The sequence below is a fragment of the Rhipicephalus sanguineus genome, chromosome 11 (genome assembly GCF_013339695.2).
Source record: "Rhipicephalus sanguineus isolate Rsan-2018 chromosome 11, BIME_Rsan_1.4, whole genome shotgun sequence".
Lineage (NCBI taxonomy): Eukaryota > Metazoa > Arthropoda > Arachnida > Ixodida > Ixodidae > Rhipicephalus > Rhipicephalus sanguineus.
The window spans coordinates 98,455,653-98,471,549 of NC_051186.1; the positions used below are offsets into that span (position 1 = coordinate 98,455,653).

General features: G+C 44.5%; 1 pseudogene; it reads right to left on the reverse strand.

Moving 5' to 3' along the window:
* Positions 1-2,189: 2,189 nt before the first annotated feature.
* Positions 2,190-12,756, reverse strand: LOC119375270 (sulfotransferase ssu-1-like; annotated as a pseudogene).
* Between the last annotated feature and the right edge of the window lie 3,141 nt (positions 12,757-15,897).

Sequence of the window (15,897 nt, forward strand, 5' to 3'; positions counted from 1 at the left end):
TTATTAAGGATGGAAAGGTAGGTATGTGAGTACATACAGTCCCGTCAAGTTAGCGGAATGCTAAATTTTAGCTACAATCCCAACACGACGAGGAATCTCAACACGACGGCAGTGCTGCGCCAGTTTATTTGCGCAGTCAGGAGCACGTCCTCGCCTGGTTCTAAAATTGCAAAGAAATGCGAATATTGAGGATGTAGCAGCAATCGAATTTCTGCATCTTCTACTTGGCCCCTTCGAAAAATCTCATACGACAGATATGCACAATTTGCTTGTCTGATATTGTTTTGTTCATGGATGTTCACGTGAGGACATATGTTGGGTTGTTTCGCTGTGACGTTTTTGCCAACTTTAAGAAGCGCGTTTCCTTTTCCATGAAGTTCAGTTTTTCAGTCAGCGCCTCTCCCGTGTCTTCTTTTCCGTGTCCTCTTTTACACGCGCTAAATCTCGCCATGACTCGTATCATCACATGACATTACTCGATATCTGCCATATGAAATGTTTCGACAGGAAAATTTGTTCAGGTAACAGGGACACGATCCGTGTAAATCATAAGTTCCTCTGTTAAGTTGTTCCACCGGAAAAAAAAATACTATATTTGCTCGAGTAACAGTTTTATGCATGGGTGTGGAAGTTGAAACAACTTAACAGAAACAACATCAACGCTGTTGTTAAAAAGGTAATGCTTTTTTACACAAGCACCGTGCCACGATTGCCTCACAGAGAAATCACACGAGTCATTCTACTTTGTGATGTATGACCCGCGAAGCACTTGCACACCGCAGTGTTCGAGAAGAGCAGGTATATGTAGTTTCCATTATTTGCTAACAGTAGAGATCATAGCTTTGTAATTCCCGTGATATGCACTGATTAGTTCGTTTAGAATCGTAGACAGACTATTGGGCATCATACATACACGGCTGTTGAGTACTTAAGCGTCTTGGAATTGTTAGATACGTCTTTACATTCTTGCGCCAGTTTCTGCGTTCGCGCGCTTTCATTGTTTCATGAAGCGGTCCAAATGGTCCGCAGCAGTGCAAGCACATCAACACCTGAGAGGATATTTTTAACAATTATACAAGAATTTTATTCTTCTGGTCGTGTCAGAATAGCTCTACCATGCGGCAGTAGAACTTGTAACAGGGCAAGAATATGTAAAGCAATAGGAGATTATGTAAAGTAATGGAAAGAAAAATAATGAGAGATTGTTAGAAAAGGGTACGACGTATGATGGCCGTCATTTTTGTAGATATTCAAGTGTAATGGCAAAAGTCTAAACGATGTGCTCGTTAAAGGATAAGAAGCAACACCCTTTTTACCTAACTAGTAAACGGGCCACTCCTTTTTTGTTCTTTAAGATCACATCGGCAAACTTTTCTGCCGTCGTAGTGGACCACAGTGGCGCAGTTCTCAACTCTGCATCTCTCATGAATACCACCCCGGCTAGAGCCGAGCAGGCCGCGGTGACTCTCGCTTTACTTGACGAGAATAGGCATGAAATCTACTTCGATTCCGCGCGGCTGTCAGAGCCCTTGCATCAGGTTCCGTTTCCGCCGAGGTCGCGCACATCCTAGGTGACAGAGTCATTTCCTCAGACACCATCACGTGGTTTCCGGCTCATCTCGGGTAACACTTACCCTCTCTGATTAACCTCAACGAGGTCGCCCGCACCCGCGCGCACGAGCTAACCCACCGCGCCGGGTTGGACGGAGGCAGTACCTCGGGGACTGGTCGGGAGGTCTTTCGAGATCCTTTATTCACTTTCAACGAGGTTTCTAAGGACTACCAGCTGTCTAGGCGAACGTTTCCTCTTCCGCATGAGAAACTCTCCAGGCCTCAGGCTGCCACGCTTCGAATGCTACAGACCAGGTCTTATCCTAGTCTATCAACGCTAAGTTCTTGCACGGGTGCTTTTGAACCGGACTGAAGCGGACTGGCGCCAGAAGCAATTTAGATCACATGCTACGGCGGTGTCCCTCCTTACGCGGCCCTCAACGCCTCACTGAAGAAGCGTGGTGCTCCGAGCTAAGGAGTTCGAATCTACTACACTACTTAAGGGCCGTCCAGAGGGCCCACGACGCGGCGATGAGGCGTGGCCTCCCCGTCCCCACGTGGGAGCGGCCCGCGGCGCTTCCGCCCTGAACGGCTGCGGTGCTCCTCAGGACTATCTTAATAAAGTTCATTGTCTGTCGGTCTGTTAAGATCAACATTCGCTTTCTCTTTATTTCACACCGTTATTATGTTGTGTCATCTTTATCATATTCCCTAGTGTAAAGTTCGGACCTATTGGAAGCTTTTATGTCATATGAGGGTTTCACGGTAGTCCAACACCGTCCCAGAGACTCATGACATCACTTCCAGCAGTTTTAATAGCCATCGTCTTTTTCATGCGGATCACCTGATCAGGCGTAAAGTGACTGCGCCAGTCACCCACTATTCCCTTGCGTATAAAATCTTCGGTTACAGGTTTCTTCGCCATTTTTTCACCCGCTCTCTCTAGAACGCGCTTCATCCACCACGGCTTCTTGTCTTCAGACATGGACTTCATCTGTTCGCACCCCTTCTGGATAACTTCGTTCACACTTTCCTGCATAGCTTTTAAACTTGTGTTGTTTACGATACGCGTTAGCGCGCTTGGGTTCTGTTTTATTTCGCAAGCGTACTTTTCCTCAATAAATTCGGCAATCCTGATGATCCACGCGGCCGTGTCTTTCTTCAGATCCTCGTACGTCACGAAGAGGACATTTTCGTCCAGTCTTCGTGCGTACCAGGACAGAACGTGCTCGAAGTAGTCCCCAAATGGCTACATTGCCTTCGATGAACATGTCGAAGAATTCATCGAAAGTGCCATCTTCGAAGCAATAGGCAGGCAGGCCCTTGGTGTGGTAGTAGGAGGAGACGCAACAGTCGTAAGGATTTCTGGTTATGTAGATGTACCTTCATATGAAGAGGTAAAAAAAGCAAGAACCTTCACGTCAGACTCTACACAATAAGAACAAAAGGCAATAAGCAGCCACTAAGTTGTTGTATGTCTCCCATGTAGACGTCATTTTAGATTTTGTCCACTATAAATTTGCAATAGTGACATGCGTCCGAGCCACTGCACTTGAAACTGGTAACTGGCTCGTCTGAGTATTTGCGTACCTATACTCGAGCATTTAATTATGGTAAGTTCAGCCTTTCAGATACATCATTATGGAACAAAAGGCATTCAACACGCCTTGTGATAGGCGTATACGTCCTATACGTCATAGGATTGTCCTGAGCAAATTACACACAAACAGCGTGTCTAAGTTCAACTAAAATTACTATATTCTGCTTAGCTCTAACCACTAAGGGTAGTAATTAGCTCATGGCCATCAAAGGCGCTGATCAAGGAGCAATTAAAGCACATAAACGCCTATTTATGCTTCCAGTTGCAGCAAATATAGTCTGCGTCATATGGTTAAAATCTTTCTCGTGGTTTCTATTTGTGTTAATGTTAATGTGATTACGCAATATTTTTCTTCTTTAGGTGTTACACATTGCATGAATTCCTACAATTTATTTTTTATTAATTCCAAATGGTCACTCGAAAAGGCGTACTTGTCGCCAGTAAACGGCAACTCTCCTTAAGCCGCATCTCGATAAGAAAAGGCTACCGCCGAAGTGGTTTTTCTTGTGCTTTTCCCAATTTTATTGGAAAAAACAATAACAGGTGATATTTAGCTAGTCCTGCCCGCCTGCATATGCTTTAGCACCGTTCCTGGCTCCTTTCATTGTTTCAGTGTTCACTGGGCCTGTCCTAGTCACCCTTCAATCGATAAAAAAAGTACGCACACTATAGATAACAGTTTTTCCATAAATATTTTTAAAATTACATGCATCGAAATTGACCACACAAATTTGTAAGGGCGCTTTATTTAACGCACAAATGACACTGACTTGGAAGATGTATTTATTGTCTTCACAGGGCAGAAATCAGTGCAAGATGTTAGGTCCACAGGGTGCTCGGAATTAAAGGGACACTAAAGAGCAAAGCGATTTTTCTCGTATTAGTAAACTGCTCTTTCACGATACCAAAAACACCCCGCTTGTTGCGAAAAGACGCTTAGCAAGCGAGAAATCAAGCAAAAAGAAAATGTGGGTGGTGACGCCACCTTGATGTTTCCGCACCATTCGCCGTGACATCCCATATTTTGACGGCCCCTACTGGGAGCTAGGTCATCCTTTAACGCTAAAAATGAAGTACACTGTCCTCTGAGAGGGACATAGAGTTAACATACCAAGTTAGAGGAAATTTTGTTAAGCCAATGGCGCCAAATTACGATGAAGACACTGAAACCCGTGCGTCACGCGTGGAAATTTTGCGCGAAATTTAAGAATGAGACTCTGAACTTCATTTCTCCTTTAATATTACACCTATGATGGTGAAATTAATGGCATTGTAGTTATCAAAGTACAATTTATCAATCTAAACCAATACATTGTTTCTGTTTAGTGTCCCTTTAAGCCTAATGACTTTCTGAAAATTCAGCACTGGGAGGTACGTGGAAACCACCTTTGCACATAATAATATCTGTGGTTTACCTTCCCAAAACCACGACGTGATTATGAGAGACGCCTTAGTGGTGGGCTCCGGAAATTTTGACAACCTGGGGTTCTTTAACGCGCACCTAAATCTAAGTACACGGGCCTCAAACATTTGCGCCTCCATCGAAAATGCAGCCGCCGCGGCCGGGATTCGATCCCGCGACCTTATGGTCAGCAGTCGAGCGCCATAACCACTAGACCACCGTGGCGGGGCGCCTTTGCACATAAGTTATGTATCTAGAGGGACACACAGTGAGAAAATAATTATCGATGCTAGCTGGCCAGTTTACAAAGATTGAGTGAAGAACATTTTAGTGACTGCCGCAAGCGGGCATGTTCGTTTTCAAAAGTCGGAAGCAGTCGCGTTTCTACACAGTTATCCTTGGAAGAATTATTGTAGCATGTCTGTGTCCCGACATATCTCGCTGCAAATTTTAATTGCAGTTTCCATTATTACGCATGCAAGACAGCGAGCACTGGTACAAAGCTCCTGCCCGATTTGCCGCGGCAGTTGCCAACGGCGTTTAATATGACAACGGGTCGAAGGCATATGATAACGCTTAACCTTTTACTACCGGCTGGCGATAGCGAGCGTGACTGCTCGCCACATAAGGGAGGAACATTGAACGGATGCTCACCGCCTTGCATGTGCGGTGTTTTCAGCTTCGCCGCGAGTGGATAATTGCAATTCAAGCACAAAAACTAGGAGCCGAGTGAAAATGCGCGAGCAAGTACACTAACTGCATGTATTGTGGATAATTGTAATTCAAGCAGAAAAACCACGAACGGAGTGAAAATGCGCGAGTAAGTTCACTAACGGCTGTATTCTATAGTGTGAGGCCCACCTATTCCATTTTACGAACCTAATTTGCGTGACACGCAGCTGGTTTGAAGGCAGACGCAAGCTTTGTGTGGGGGTGCACTCAATACCTTTGAGCGGTTACTTTGACGAAAACGTAGTGCAAGGTAAGGCTTTAAAGCACAAACAATCAGCATGCTTTGCCACTTTCAACGTAGTATCAAGCTTTAGTGTTATTCATGGCATCCACGCCTTCAAAATTACAAGCGTTCGTCTTCAAGCGGTAGTAAATGGTGCGGTGTTCCTCAAGAGCTGGCCAGAATTCCATGCTTTCATTCCAGTGTTTGATGTCCACAAATTCATTTGGACCCGAGGCATCCAGCTGCACATAATACATATAGTGGCACGTAAGTAGACAGTAGCGACGTAAGTGTCCTTTACGTCGCAGGCGCAGCGCTAGCTCAAGCAGCTAGATTTTTTGCATACTTACAAAGCACACATTTATTACGAGACAGCAGGATTCCGCCCATTTCAATATCGGCTTCACTAAGAGTAGCACACTTTCGCTTGTAAAGCAGCATCGTTACAGTACTAAAGTTGTGCAGATAGCTTCAAAATGGATTGATGAACGATACTGCAGGTGACACTCTCTCATAGCATGCTTTTGTGAGCGAGACGCATTATTTGAAGAGCTCTCGTGAAACACAAGTTACTTTCCGCGAAACTACCCGCAAAACCTACTCTAGTTATTGCGCAATGCTTGTTAAAATAATGAGTTTTCACAAAACTTTGTGAGCAACTTGCAATATGTGGCAACAAAACATCGTTTCACTCTTTCGCGAGCTGCACTGCAATTACGACTCCGCGTACTACATCGAGGACGTTTTTTAACAAATGTAACAGCGTACGCACATAGCGGGGTTGCCTCCGCAGCCTACTCAGTACGCACTTGATACATTGTGGGCTTGCATGAAGCCAGGTGTCCATGATGTTCCAATAAAAACAGCGAAAATATCCAGGCCAGAAACAACGCGAAACACGATCTCCGAAGGGCTCAGTTTTGGGAGTTTTGTGTTTGCTCAGTGTAGCGGCTTCTGGCATGGCAGCCCAGGAATGTTGTTTTGTCGCGTGTGCGATAGATGGCGCGACCTACGATGCAAATATGGCTGTATGCATGGAATTCCCTGTGTGCTGGTCTCTAGAAAATGAGGCCTCCTCTAATTGTTGTGGCGTAATGAAATTCAACCATATTGAACGGCGAAACCGAAGCCGAGGCTGCGATTAGCGCAACAAGCAGATGACCAGAATGACATCACTGTTCAGCACAACGATTACAAAGGCGTAGTTCTTCCGCGTTCTTTAACACATTTGCGCCATGCGCGCTTTAATTGCAAGCGCACCCCGCGCACCCACACAACGTAGTCGCTTGATGGTTTATATAACGATGCTGACTCATTCTGCGCGTCTTAGAATAATATTGCAGCTGCGCTCTTCCGCGTTTCCGTTTTGGTTTCGCCGTTGAATATGGGTTAATTTCATTAGTTTCATTACGTGTACCAGTTATTACTAGATGCGGCTGTTTCGAAACCTCAAGGCTGCAACGGGCTCTTCGCACGAAGGAGTTCAATTTTCCCATTGGGCATAACCACCTAAATCCACTAATTGAAAAGGTAATTAATTCAACTTTCTTAATTACTGTCCCAAATGATGTCTTTAGCCATCTTAAAAGGCCTGCGGCTACTGCAGAACTAATTGGGAAGGCATCAAATAAATATCGCATTTCCCTGATTTTTTGAGAATTTTGCGCACATTCCTTGAAACACCCGGTATAATTGGCTAGCGAGATAGCGTGATGTGAATCCGCTGCCAGATTTGGAATACGCGCGCTATTATCTGATTAGTCAAAGCAAACTCACGTAAACTGCCAGTTCGGCTAATGGCATCTCAGTGGATGCCGTCCGACACTGCTGCTGCTACTACTACTACTACTACTCCTACTTCTGCGGCATATGTAAGGTATAATGCACCTTCGCTCTAATAAACGCCTCGCCGCAAAAGCTAAGTGGTCATCTTTGCGTGTGAGGTGGCTCATTTTTAGAATTTTTCCTTATGAAAAATGATTCGTTCTACTCTTGTGTGAAGGCGTGTGCGCGAATGCATTTTATGCTCCTGTGAATGACAACGCAGTTTGATAGAAATGAGTTCAAGCGTGATCATACTTGGCCTGCTTCGAGTAGGGGTGCAAGTGAAATGGCATGTGAGTTTTAATGGCTCCGGGTCTCGGCATGATCCTGGCGGACTTGGAGCCCTGCATCTCAAGGAATGGCATGGCGGTACTCTGCTCGAGCAGCCCTCTCGGTGGCGGTCGGCTGTTGAGGATGTTGTACACAATGTGCTGCATCCATGTTGTTCCGCACTTTGGATAGCTTACAATGAATATGTCATCCGGGCGCGGTTGGTAGCTGAGAGCGTCACGGACAAGCTCATCGACGAACGAGGGGCTGACGAGATATCCGTCGATTTGGCGGTACACAGCCACGTGTCTTTCTTTTAGCTTTCTCAGTTCACGATCCGCTGCTACCTGTAACAGTGCCATCACGTTCAGGGTAGGGCCTGAAAATTGAAATTAAACGAGCGAATCTTGTAATGTTCAACGGCAGTGACACATTAATTTAATTTGTAATATTTTGTCACAGCACACATGGGATAATTACGATAGGAAAGCGAGTGCAACCTACACCAGTGCAGTTTGACAAACACGCCCCCCGATAGTTAACTGCATCTTGGTAGTAGCTAATACCGATTACAAAATATTTGCAAAATCAGCGCGCACGACAAGCTGAATACAGCGCTTAAATAAAAACGATTACACATGAGCAAAATGTTATGTGACGATAAGGAAACGCAACCTCAGTGAAAAGTGAGCGTAGTTGCGAACACGGCCCTTCCAAAAGTACGCATGATGCAGGCTTAGAGGAAGATGAGCTGCCATCGGCATATCGCCCAAATTACATTTTGGAATTTCCTTGATAAACTGCCAAATCTATTTCTTTTCTTATTTGAAGCTATGCGAATTTATTATTCCTACATTCTGTTTCTCTCATCAAAAAATGAGTTGCCATCGAAAAAAATTTGTGTTGCGGCAAGGAGGAAACAATGAATGCGATAACAGGAAATGGGAATGTCGTACGAAGAAAGGCTAGCATTTCACTCCTTGATGGTTATTTGCTGGCTTGGTGCTACGATTTGCAACATTCAAATATTGCGTTCAATGTAAATAAATTGCACAGAATGGTCATTCGCATATTACTCGCTTGGTATGCGTGTGGAGTACAGTGCAACCTCGGTGATACGAATCTCACGGGACCACCAAAAATATTCGTATCATCCGAAATTCGTATCACCAGAAAACTTGGAAAATTAGCATGCGACAAAAGAAAGCTGGCGTACATTTTCATTTATTGTTTTTCAGGGCCGCAGCAACGTCAGGAAGAACCCTGAATGATGGTCAGTTAAGTTTTTAGATGTGGGCAATCACACCAGCCCTCGTATATATACGGCCCATACGCACATATCTAATTAATGAACCAGGTGCCTCGTCGTGACCCGCGACAGCAGTAGCCTTTTCCAAACGCTAGTATGCTTTTTTGCATGAGATCGGAGTACTGCAGCGAAAGTAACAAAAGAAGTGCTTTGACGCGATGGATCAAGGCTACAAAATTACAGAATCACGGCCCTGTGTTTCGATTTTGTTATCGCGGAGATGTTGGGGATGTGTTTTGGGAGATTTAAGGCCGTGCCCGCACAAGTGGGACCTCAATGGTCGCTCATGTTGACGTTGTGAGGCCTGACTCCTTCACCAAGACCGTCCTCGCCTTCTTTCGGTCCTCGTCCACCTTTCATAGGATGTCTGATGCGCGAGGCAGGCACGAGTACAAGGCAGGCGCGAGGCAGGCGCGAGGCAGGCACGAGACAGAGTACAACGACAGCAGCCCGCGTCGACGCGTAAGAAAAAAAAACACGGCGCTAATGTTCTCTGTAATCTAAACGCGAAGGCACGCGGAGGCACAGAAGAGCATCAAAGATTCGCGCGCACAACTTGGGAGGCCGTGAAGCGTCTCTGAAGGTTTATTCTGACCGTAAGAAAAGTGTTTTTCTTACACCGTGATTCTGACGATTTGGCGGTGCTACGCGCATGCCCACGCTTGCGTTCCCACGCTCGCATGTGCTTGGCGCGTCTTCCGCGACAGCGCGGACAGCATCTCTTCGTACCTGGGCGCTAGCGTACGTTCGTATCAAACGTCGCTGGGTGAAAATCGGTTCGCAACAACCGTACTCTATTACATTACAGGCCAATGGGCCTTGGCCGGGACTAACGAAATGTTTGTGTCACCCCGAAATTCGTATCAGCTGTGATCGTATCACCGAGGTTTCACTGTACACTGGCGTGTAAAAGGTGGCTCGTGTTCCGACGTATGGTTGGAACTCACACTGAATGGATGTCCCGTTTATTGCCACGAAGTGCAAGCTACGGTTCGATGATGGTTTTCGTTCAATCAGAAATGATTTGCATTCAAAAATCAAGGTTCGGATCGCAATCGAACTCAAGCATTCTGAGTGGCAGTCGAGTGCTACTTTTTTTTGCACAGGGCTACTTTTTTATTCTTTCCGAATAATTAAAATTACAGGCCGAAGACCTATTTGTAAAGCGAGTCATGCATACCTTTCGTTTATTCAGCGGAAGTAAAACCTTCATATGTTTATCAACGATGCGCCATATTATCTAATTGTGTTGATGAGCCTACGGAGCATACGGTGTAACAGAATGCTGGTGAGTCATGCTGATTTGAATGAGCACCCTGTTCCAGAAAAGCGACTATGCAGGCGTCAAGTCGGGGGATGAGCTGACAGATATAATATTGCGTGACAGATGCGTACAATCACAGTAGGCATTACTTCATCTGAATTGCGTAACGAGTGGCAGGTTTCAAGTCGCGCACCTGTATAAACAGACTCTGTCACAGTTCGCAATTATCATCATAATCATCTTCATAATGGAAAGCCATTGCATCAACAATGTGTGCTGCGACAATATGTATAGCCTTACAGACGCATAGTGGGTACTTCGCAACTGTAATTGCAGTAGACGCCTTACGAGCGCACGGTGTCTACTGCAAGTGCAGTTGCGGCTACACTTGCATCTATGCAACTGTCACGCGCAGGACGTTCCTGTAGTAGAGGGCCCGGATGAAAAGGCTATCGATAAGCTAAGAATGTCATGTGAACGGGGCCTGATAACTCTATCAAGGCACGCTCTTACAGGCGAATTTTATACGTCCACAAAATTTTAAGTTCGTAGTACTTTAGGGGCCCGGCTTGCCGTCCAACCACTATCTCATGTCGCGTAGACACCGAGTGGTTAATGCAGACCTGAAATAAGGTTAGCTCTGCTCAAAAGCAGACCAAAATAGAATAACAAGACCTAGAATAATGTGAACTGCAGAAATAAGGAAGAATTAAGCGCAATTATTTGCCTAATATAGCGAAGAACACGTCTGAAACAGCCGGCTGATACCCGCACCGCGCAAGAGAAGGCGCCACTGTCTCGGCAAGCGCGCGATTGCCAAGGGATTCACTGGGTTGCCCGTGCTACGCATCCAATCAGGCCTCACCGTAATGCAGGTGCATCAAGCGCAGGATTTAAAATTGCACCTACATCATAACGGCATCAGCGCAGGATCTAGCGCGCGATTTAGAACTAAGTGGGGGCCTGCACTAGAACGACATCAGAGAATGATTTATCGCGGGAGTTACAACTGCGCCCAGACTTACACAAGAACTAAATTAGCGCCAGATTAACCGCGGAATTAGCGCTCGATTAGAAAAGAACCTTTTTTTCTTGAAATATCAATACGCCTAAAGATACGCATTATTCTACTGTACATGCGTTGTCCGTCTAGCGTGCTGACGTGGAGGTGCTGAAAAAGTGGTCCCTGAGCGAAAGTACTGCAACGGGGTTTCGTACGCAGATTTAACCTTTTTTATGTAACGGAGAAAGTTAAGCACGGATCTGGGAAAAAATATTCCGTCAGCTGAAAAATATGCCTCATTGTAAGCATTGTAAATGATTTGTAGGCGTCAGTGCGGAGTTCTAAACAGTCATTGAAGACTGAAACTTTTTTCAGCTACAAGCCTTTCATATTGATTTATCAATTTAAAGGGGTCATGAAGCACCCCTTGGGCTGATTGAAAAAACACATCCTGCGGAAAGCTGACACGGCTATGAACTGCTCTGCCAAATATTACAGTCGTGCGCCCCGCGTAATGGCCACAAGCGGAGCGCGAAGTTGCCGTTTCCCCAGGCACCCTCTTTTCAAACAGAGGCCGGTTCTCACTCTCGTCGGTGGGCGGGGCGTCTGTCCGCTGTACGTCGCAAGAGACATAGCAGGCTTATTGGCCGATAGCCGACGTAAATCGAGAGCGGCGTTCGGATCAGATGCGCTTCTTGCCGCGGGGTGCCGCCACTTGCCGGCGCCGCACTCCTCAGTACACGGTAGCCGCACTCGCGCAAGCGAATCACAGCGGGAGAGCGATCGCGTTTCATGACACGCGCTGGCGTAACTTCTTTCCCCCATGCCATCCCTCCCTGTCTTGCTTCCAGTGCGCTCGTCGGCACGAGAAAAGAGAGAAAGCGCTGGGAGCGTGCGCCAAACCCCCGTAACTCCGCTTATTCTTGACGGATTCGAGAAATTTTTGCGGCAATCGATTCGGGAGGCAGTACACTCCGATACTGAGGCCATTAGATCATTACTTGGAAAAGTGGTTCATGACCCCTTTAATGCTAGCATAGTGAACTTCTTGCATTCATTTTATCTAAACGTACTCAGCTCCGCTACGCCTCCACTCCTACCTCATTAAAACTTTTTGGCAGTCAGTTCAACCGAGGCAGCGTTGTTGCCACGTCACCACTGATCCTTAAGTGAGCACGCATCACTGAACTGCTTGAGAAGCCCCGTTTTTAAAACGCGCTGTATTAACTTTATCTCCAAAACCGACTTAACGCTCTGGCTTAACAAGGTAACTAACTTTTTAAATACAGTTATTTCCTTTCGCAGGATTGAACATCGTAATTGCTTACCTCAGTTCGTACGTTAACCATTTTTAAATTATACATGCTCTCGTCCTCTTCCTCATCTATAGTGCGTTTAAATTTCTCAATTCCTTTGTACCTATATCGGCACATCGCGACTGTTTTGACTTACATGTGCACTCACTCTTACCTTAGCAGTAATGGTCTTCAGCATGTATGTCGGTGTAAATAAATAACTAACTAAAAGCACCAATCCGAGAAAAGCCCTGGTGATACTGACCGTCAGGTTTTCCGCCATCGTGCAAAATGTCAGTGACGATCGGCGCAACAATGCACCAGCAGCTATATGTCATCTAGAATGACGCATGCGAACCGTTCTACGCGATGCTTCGCTGAACCTTAATTATTGCAGGTTTAAATACTGCTGTGTGGAGGCGTCACAAAATAGGCCACACACACACACAAAAAGGTGTGTGTGTGTGTGTGTGTGTGTGTGTGTGTGTGTGTGTGTGTGTGTGTGTGTGTGTGTGTGTGTGTGTGTGTGTGTGTGTGTGTGTGTGTGTGTGTGTGTGTGCAATAGTGAAGCATCGATCGGGAACAAACAATAAAATTGCGAACTGAACACTTCGTATTTATTCTATTTGTTAAGATAGTCCTTCACCTGGTTGTACTCTGTATGAAGCTATAACGACACACCGTATATTGTCCTGGAAAAACAATTGTGCACATTATGTGTACCGGCCGTTTGCGCTTATATTATACACTGCAAATGACATTGAACTCTTTAGCGCTAGCAACCATCTGACTTCTAATGCACAATGCAGCTAGAGTTAGCTCTTTTAGAAAGACTAGAGGCACTGTGAAGCGTGGTCTCTGTTGTTTTTTTTTACTCTCCTACAACGCGCTTTGCGTATGCTCACGTAGCGTAGGCGCAGGCCTACGCCTTCATTTTGTGGTCTTCTGAAGAATATTTAGCCGTGCATCACACGAAAAATAGCGATGCACTTGGCTACATGTTAAGCCAAAGCTCGTGCAACTATCTAACTGGTTCTCCCAATAATGTCGCCCAAAATACAGTGTAAAGACTTTTTAACACGAAAGTATTTTATGCCGAGGTCCACCCACACTTCACTGACATCATTTCTGTCACGGATGTGACGTCGGTAAAATACACACAAGCAAATGACAAATAAAATATTCTATTGATTTGGATGACGTAGGAGTCGAACACATGACCTCTTGGACAGCGACGATGGGAGTCGGGCGTTTTGAAATTGAAATTGAAATTTAAATTTTATTCCGCAACAAGAACACGTTACGAGGAGGGCAGGTAAAAGTTGTGAGAACAGCTTGAGAAGCCCTGACCCCCTAGTACACAAGGTGGCACAGAGGACGTGCGGCTAAGTACAACCAAATTAAAGAAAATTATGTTTCACAATATGCTTTAAAAACAAAACAAAATAAAAGATTACAATGTAGGTATAAAAATGAAGTCGCCACATGACAATATACACACACTAATCGCAGTTGTTTTGGTGATCAGCTAGATATGTCAATATTATGTTCCTTAGTTATGCGGTTTAGAAGTGTAGGCAGTTGAAACATTAACATTTGATTTCAGTAATTTGTTTTACATTTCGATACATACCACAATTCAGGTTGACGTACATTATAAGCAGGGAAATGTTTCTCTAACCTTGCTGTTCTTGCAATCGTATCATTATTTTTCAAAACCGAACTCATATAGACGACTTAGTTTGTAATCATGTAATTATGCAACCTGAATGATGCAATATTTTTAAAAATAATTCTGCTGTGTGGGAGCGATATGGCACTTTACAGGCTAGACGCAAAGTTTCATTTTGCAAGAGGGTAAGTTTGCTAATGTTTACATTTGTCGTTGTGGACCATACAAGAAATGCATAATTCATTAAAGAAGAAAACAACGAGTTGTACATGAGCGTGTTGACAGAAACCGGAAAGTTGTAGCAATGGCGGCGCATAACGCCGATTATGCGAGATAGTTTAGTAATAATATGGGTCTCATGATCATCCCATGTCATGTTTTGTGAAAAATACACGCCTAATTATTTAAAACTGATGACAACTTCAATTTCTGATTTTTTTAACGAAATTATCGGAAACTGAACTTTTGTATGGCGGAGGTGAAATAAGACAGCTTTTGTTTTGTTTATGTTTAGCTTCAGGAAGTTTACTTGGGCCCATGAGGTAATTTCAGACAGTGCGTTATTCGTTCGATTACCTAGATCGCTGCTACATCCGCTTGAAAAAAAAAAAACTCGCATCGTCAGCGTATATATTGTAATGGGCTGATTCATCAATACGGACTATCTCATTACATAAAGTATAAAGAGAAACGGTCCCGGGATGCTTCCTTGCGGGCCGCCTGTTATAATGGATTTTATTGCGGAATGTATGCCTTCAATTACGATGAATTTAGTGCGGTGTTGCAAGTACGACGTGATTAATTAGCGCGCAATGCTTCTTATACCGTAATGATCCAACCTTTGCAGGAGAATTTTTTGAATAATGAGGTCGAAGGACTTTGAGAAATCCAGAAGAAGACCGAGTACCGTATTTCGGGATTCAAAATGTTCTAGAATGTACTCCTTTTGTGCCAGTAGCCCCACCTCAGTAGATTTATTTTATCGGAAGCCTTAGTGTGCTGAACTGATGCGGTTGAACTTGTCAGTAAAAGAAGTCAGGCGTTTCAAAATTATTTTCTCCAAACCCTACGAGAACACAAGTAGAATCGAAAGAGGACGGTAGTTGGACATGTCATTTCTTGGACCCTTTTTATAGATGACTGTCACTTTTGCAATGTGCATGTTTCGCGGTAAATGTCCTGTGGACAGACATATGTTAAAAATGTAGGTAAGGCAGGGTGCTAGTATGTCAATAACATATTTAACAGGTTTCATTTGAATATTGCCCGCGTCAGTGGCTTTGCTCTTACTGAGTGTCAAAAATGTCGCTACTAATTCACTGTCTGAAACTGGCTCTAAAAATATTGTTTAGTTCCTTCGATTATTCATATATCTTAAGGCGGTACTACTGATTGTAGTGCCACCAACTGATAAAATGAAGTAGTTAAATGCATCAGCTAAGTCAGGCCCTTCAATTTCTATCCTATATTTCACAATTTTCGTTACTGGCTCCGGTGCAATGCTAAGCGTACTGTTAATTGCCTTCCAAACGTTTTCTGAAGGCCCTTGTGTTGACCTAAACAGGTTCGAATAATATAGTTTTTTTTTTCATCACTAAGGCGTTTCGTCACGAAGTTTCGGTACTTTTTAAGCACTTTGAGAGCTTCAGAGGACTTACTCACTATAAATGCCTTGAACAATTGGTCCCGCTTTCATATAAGCTTAAGACATTCTTTATTTACCAAAGGTTTCCTACTTTTTTAGATGTTTTA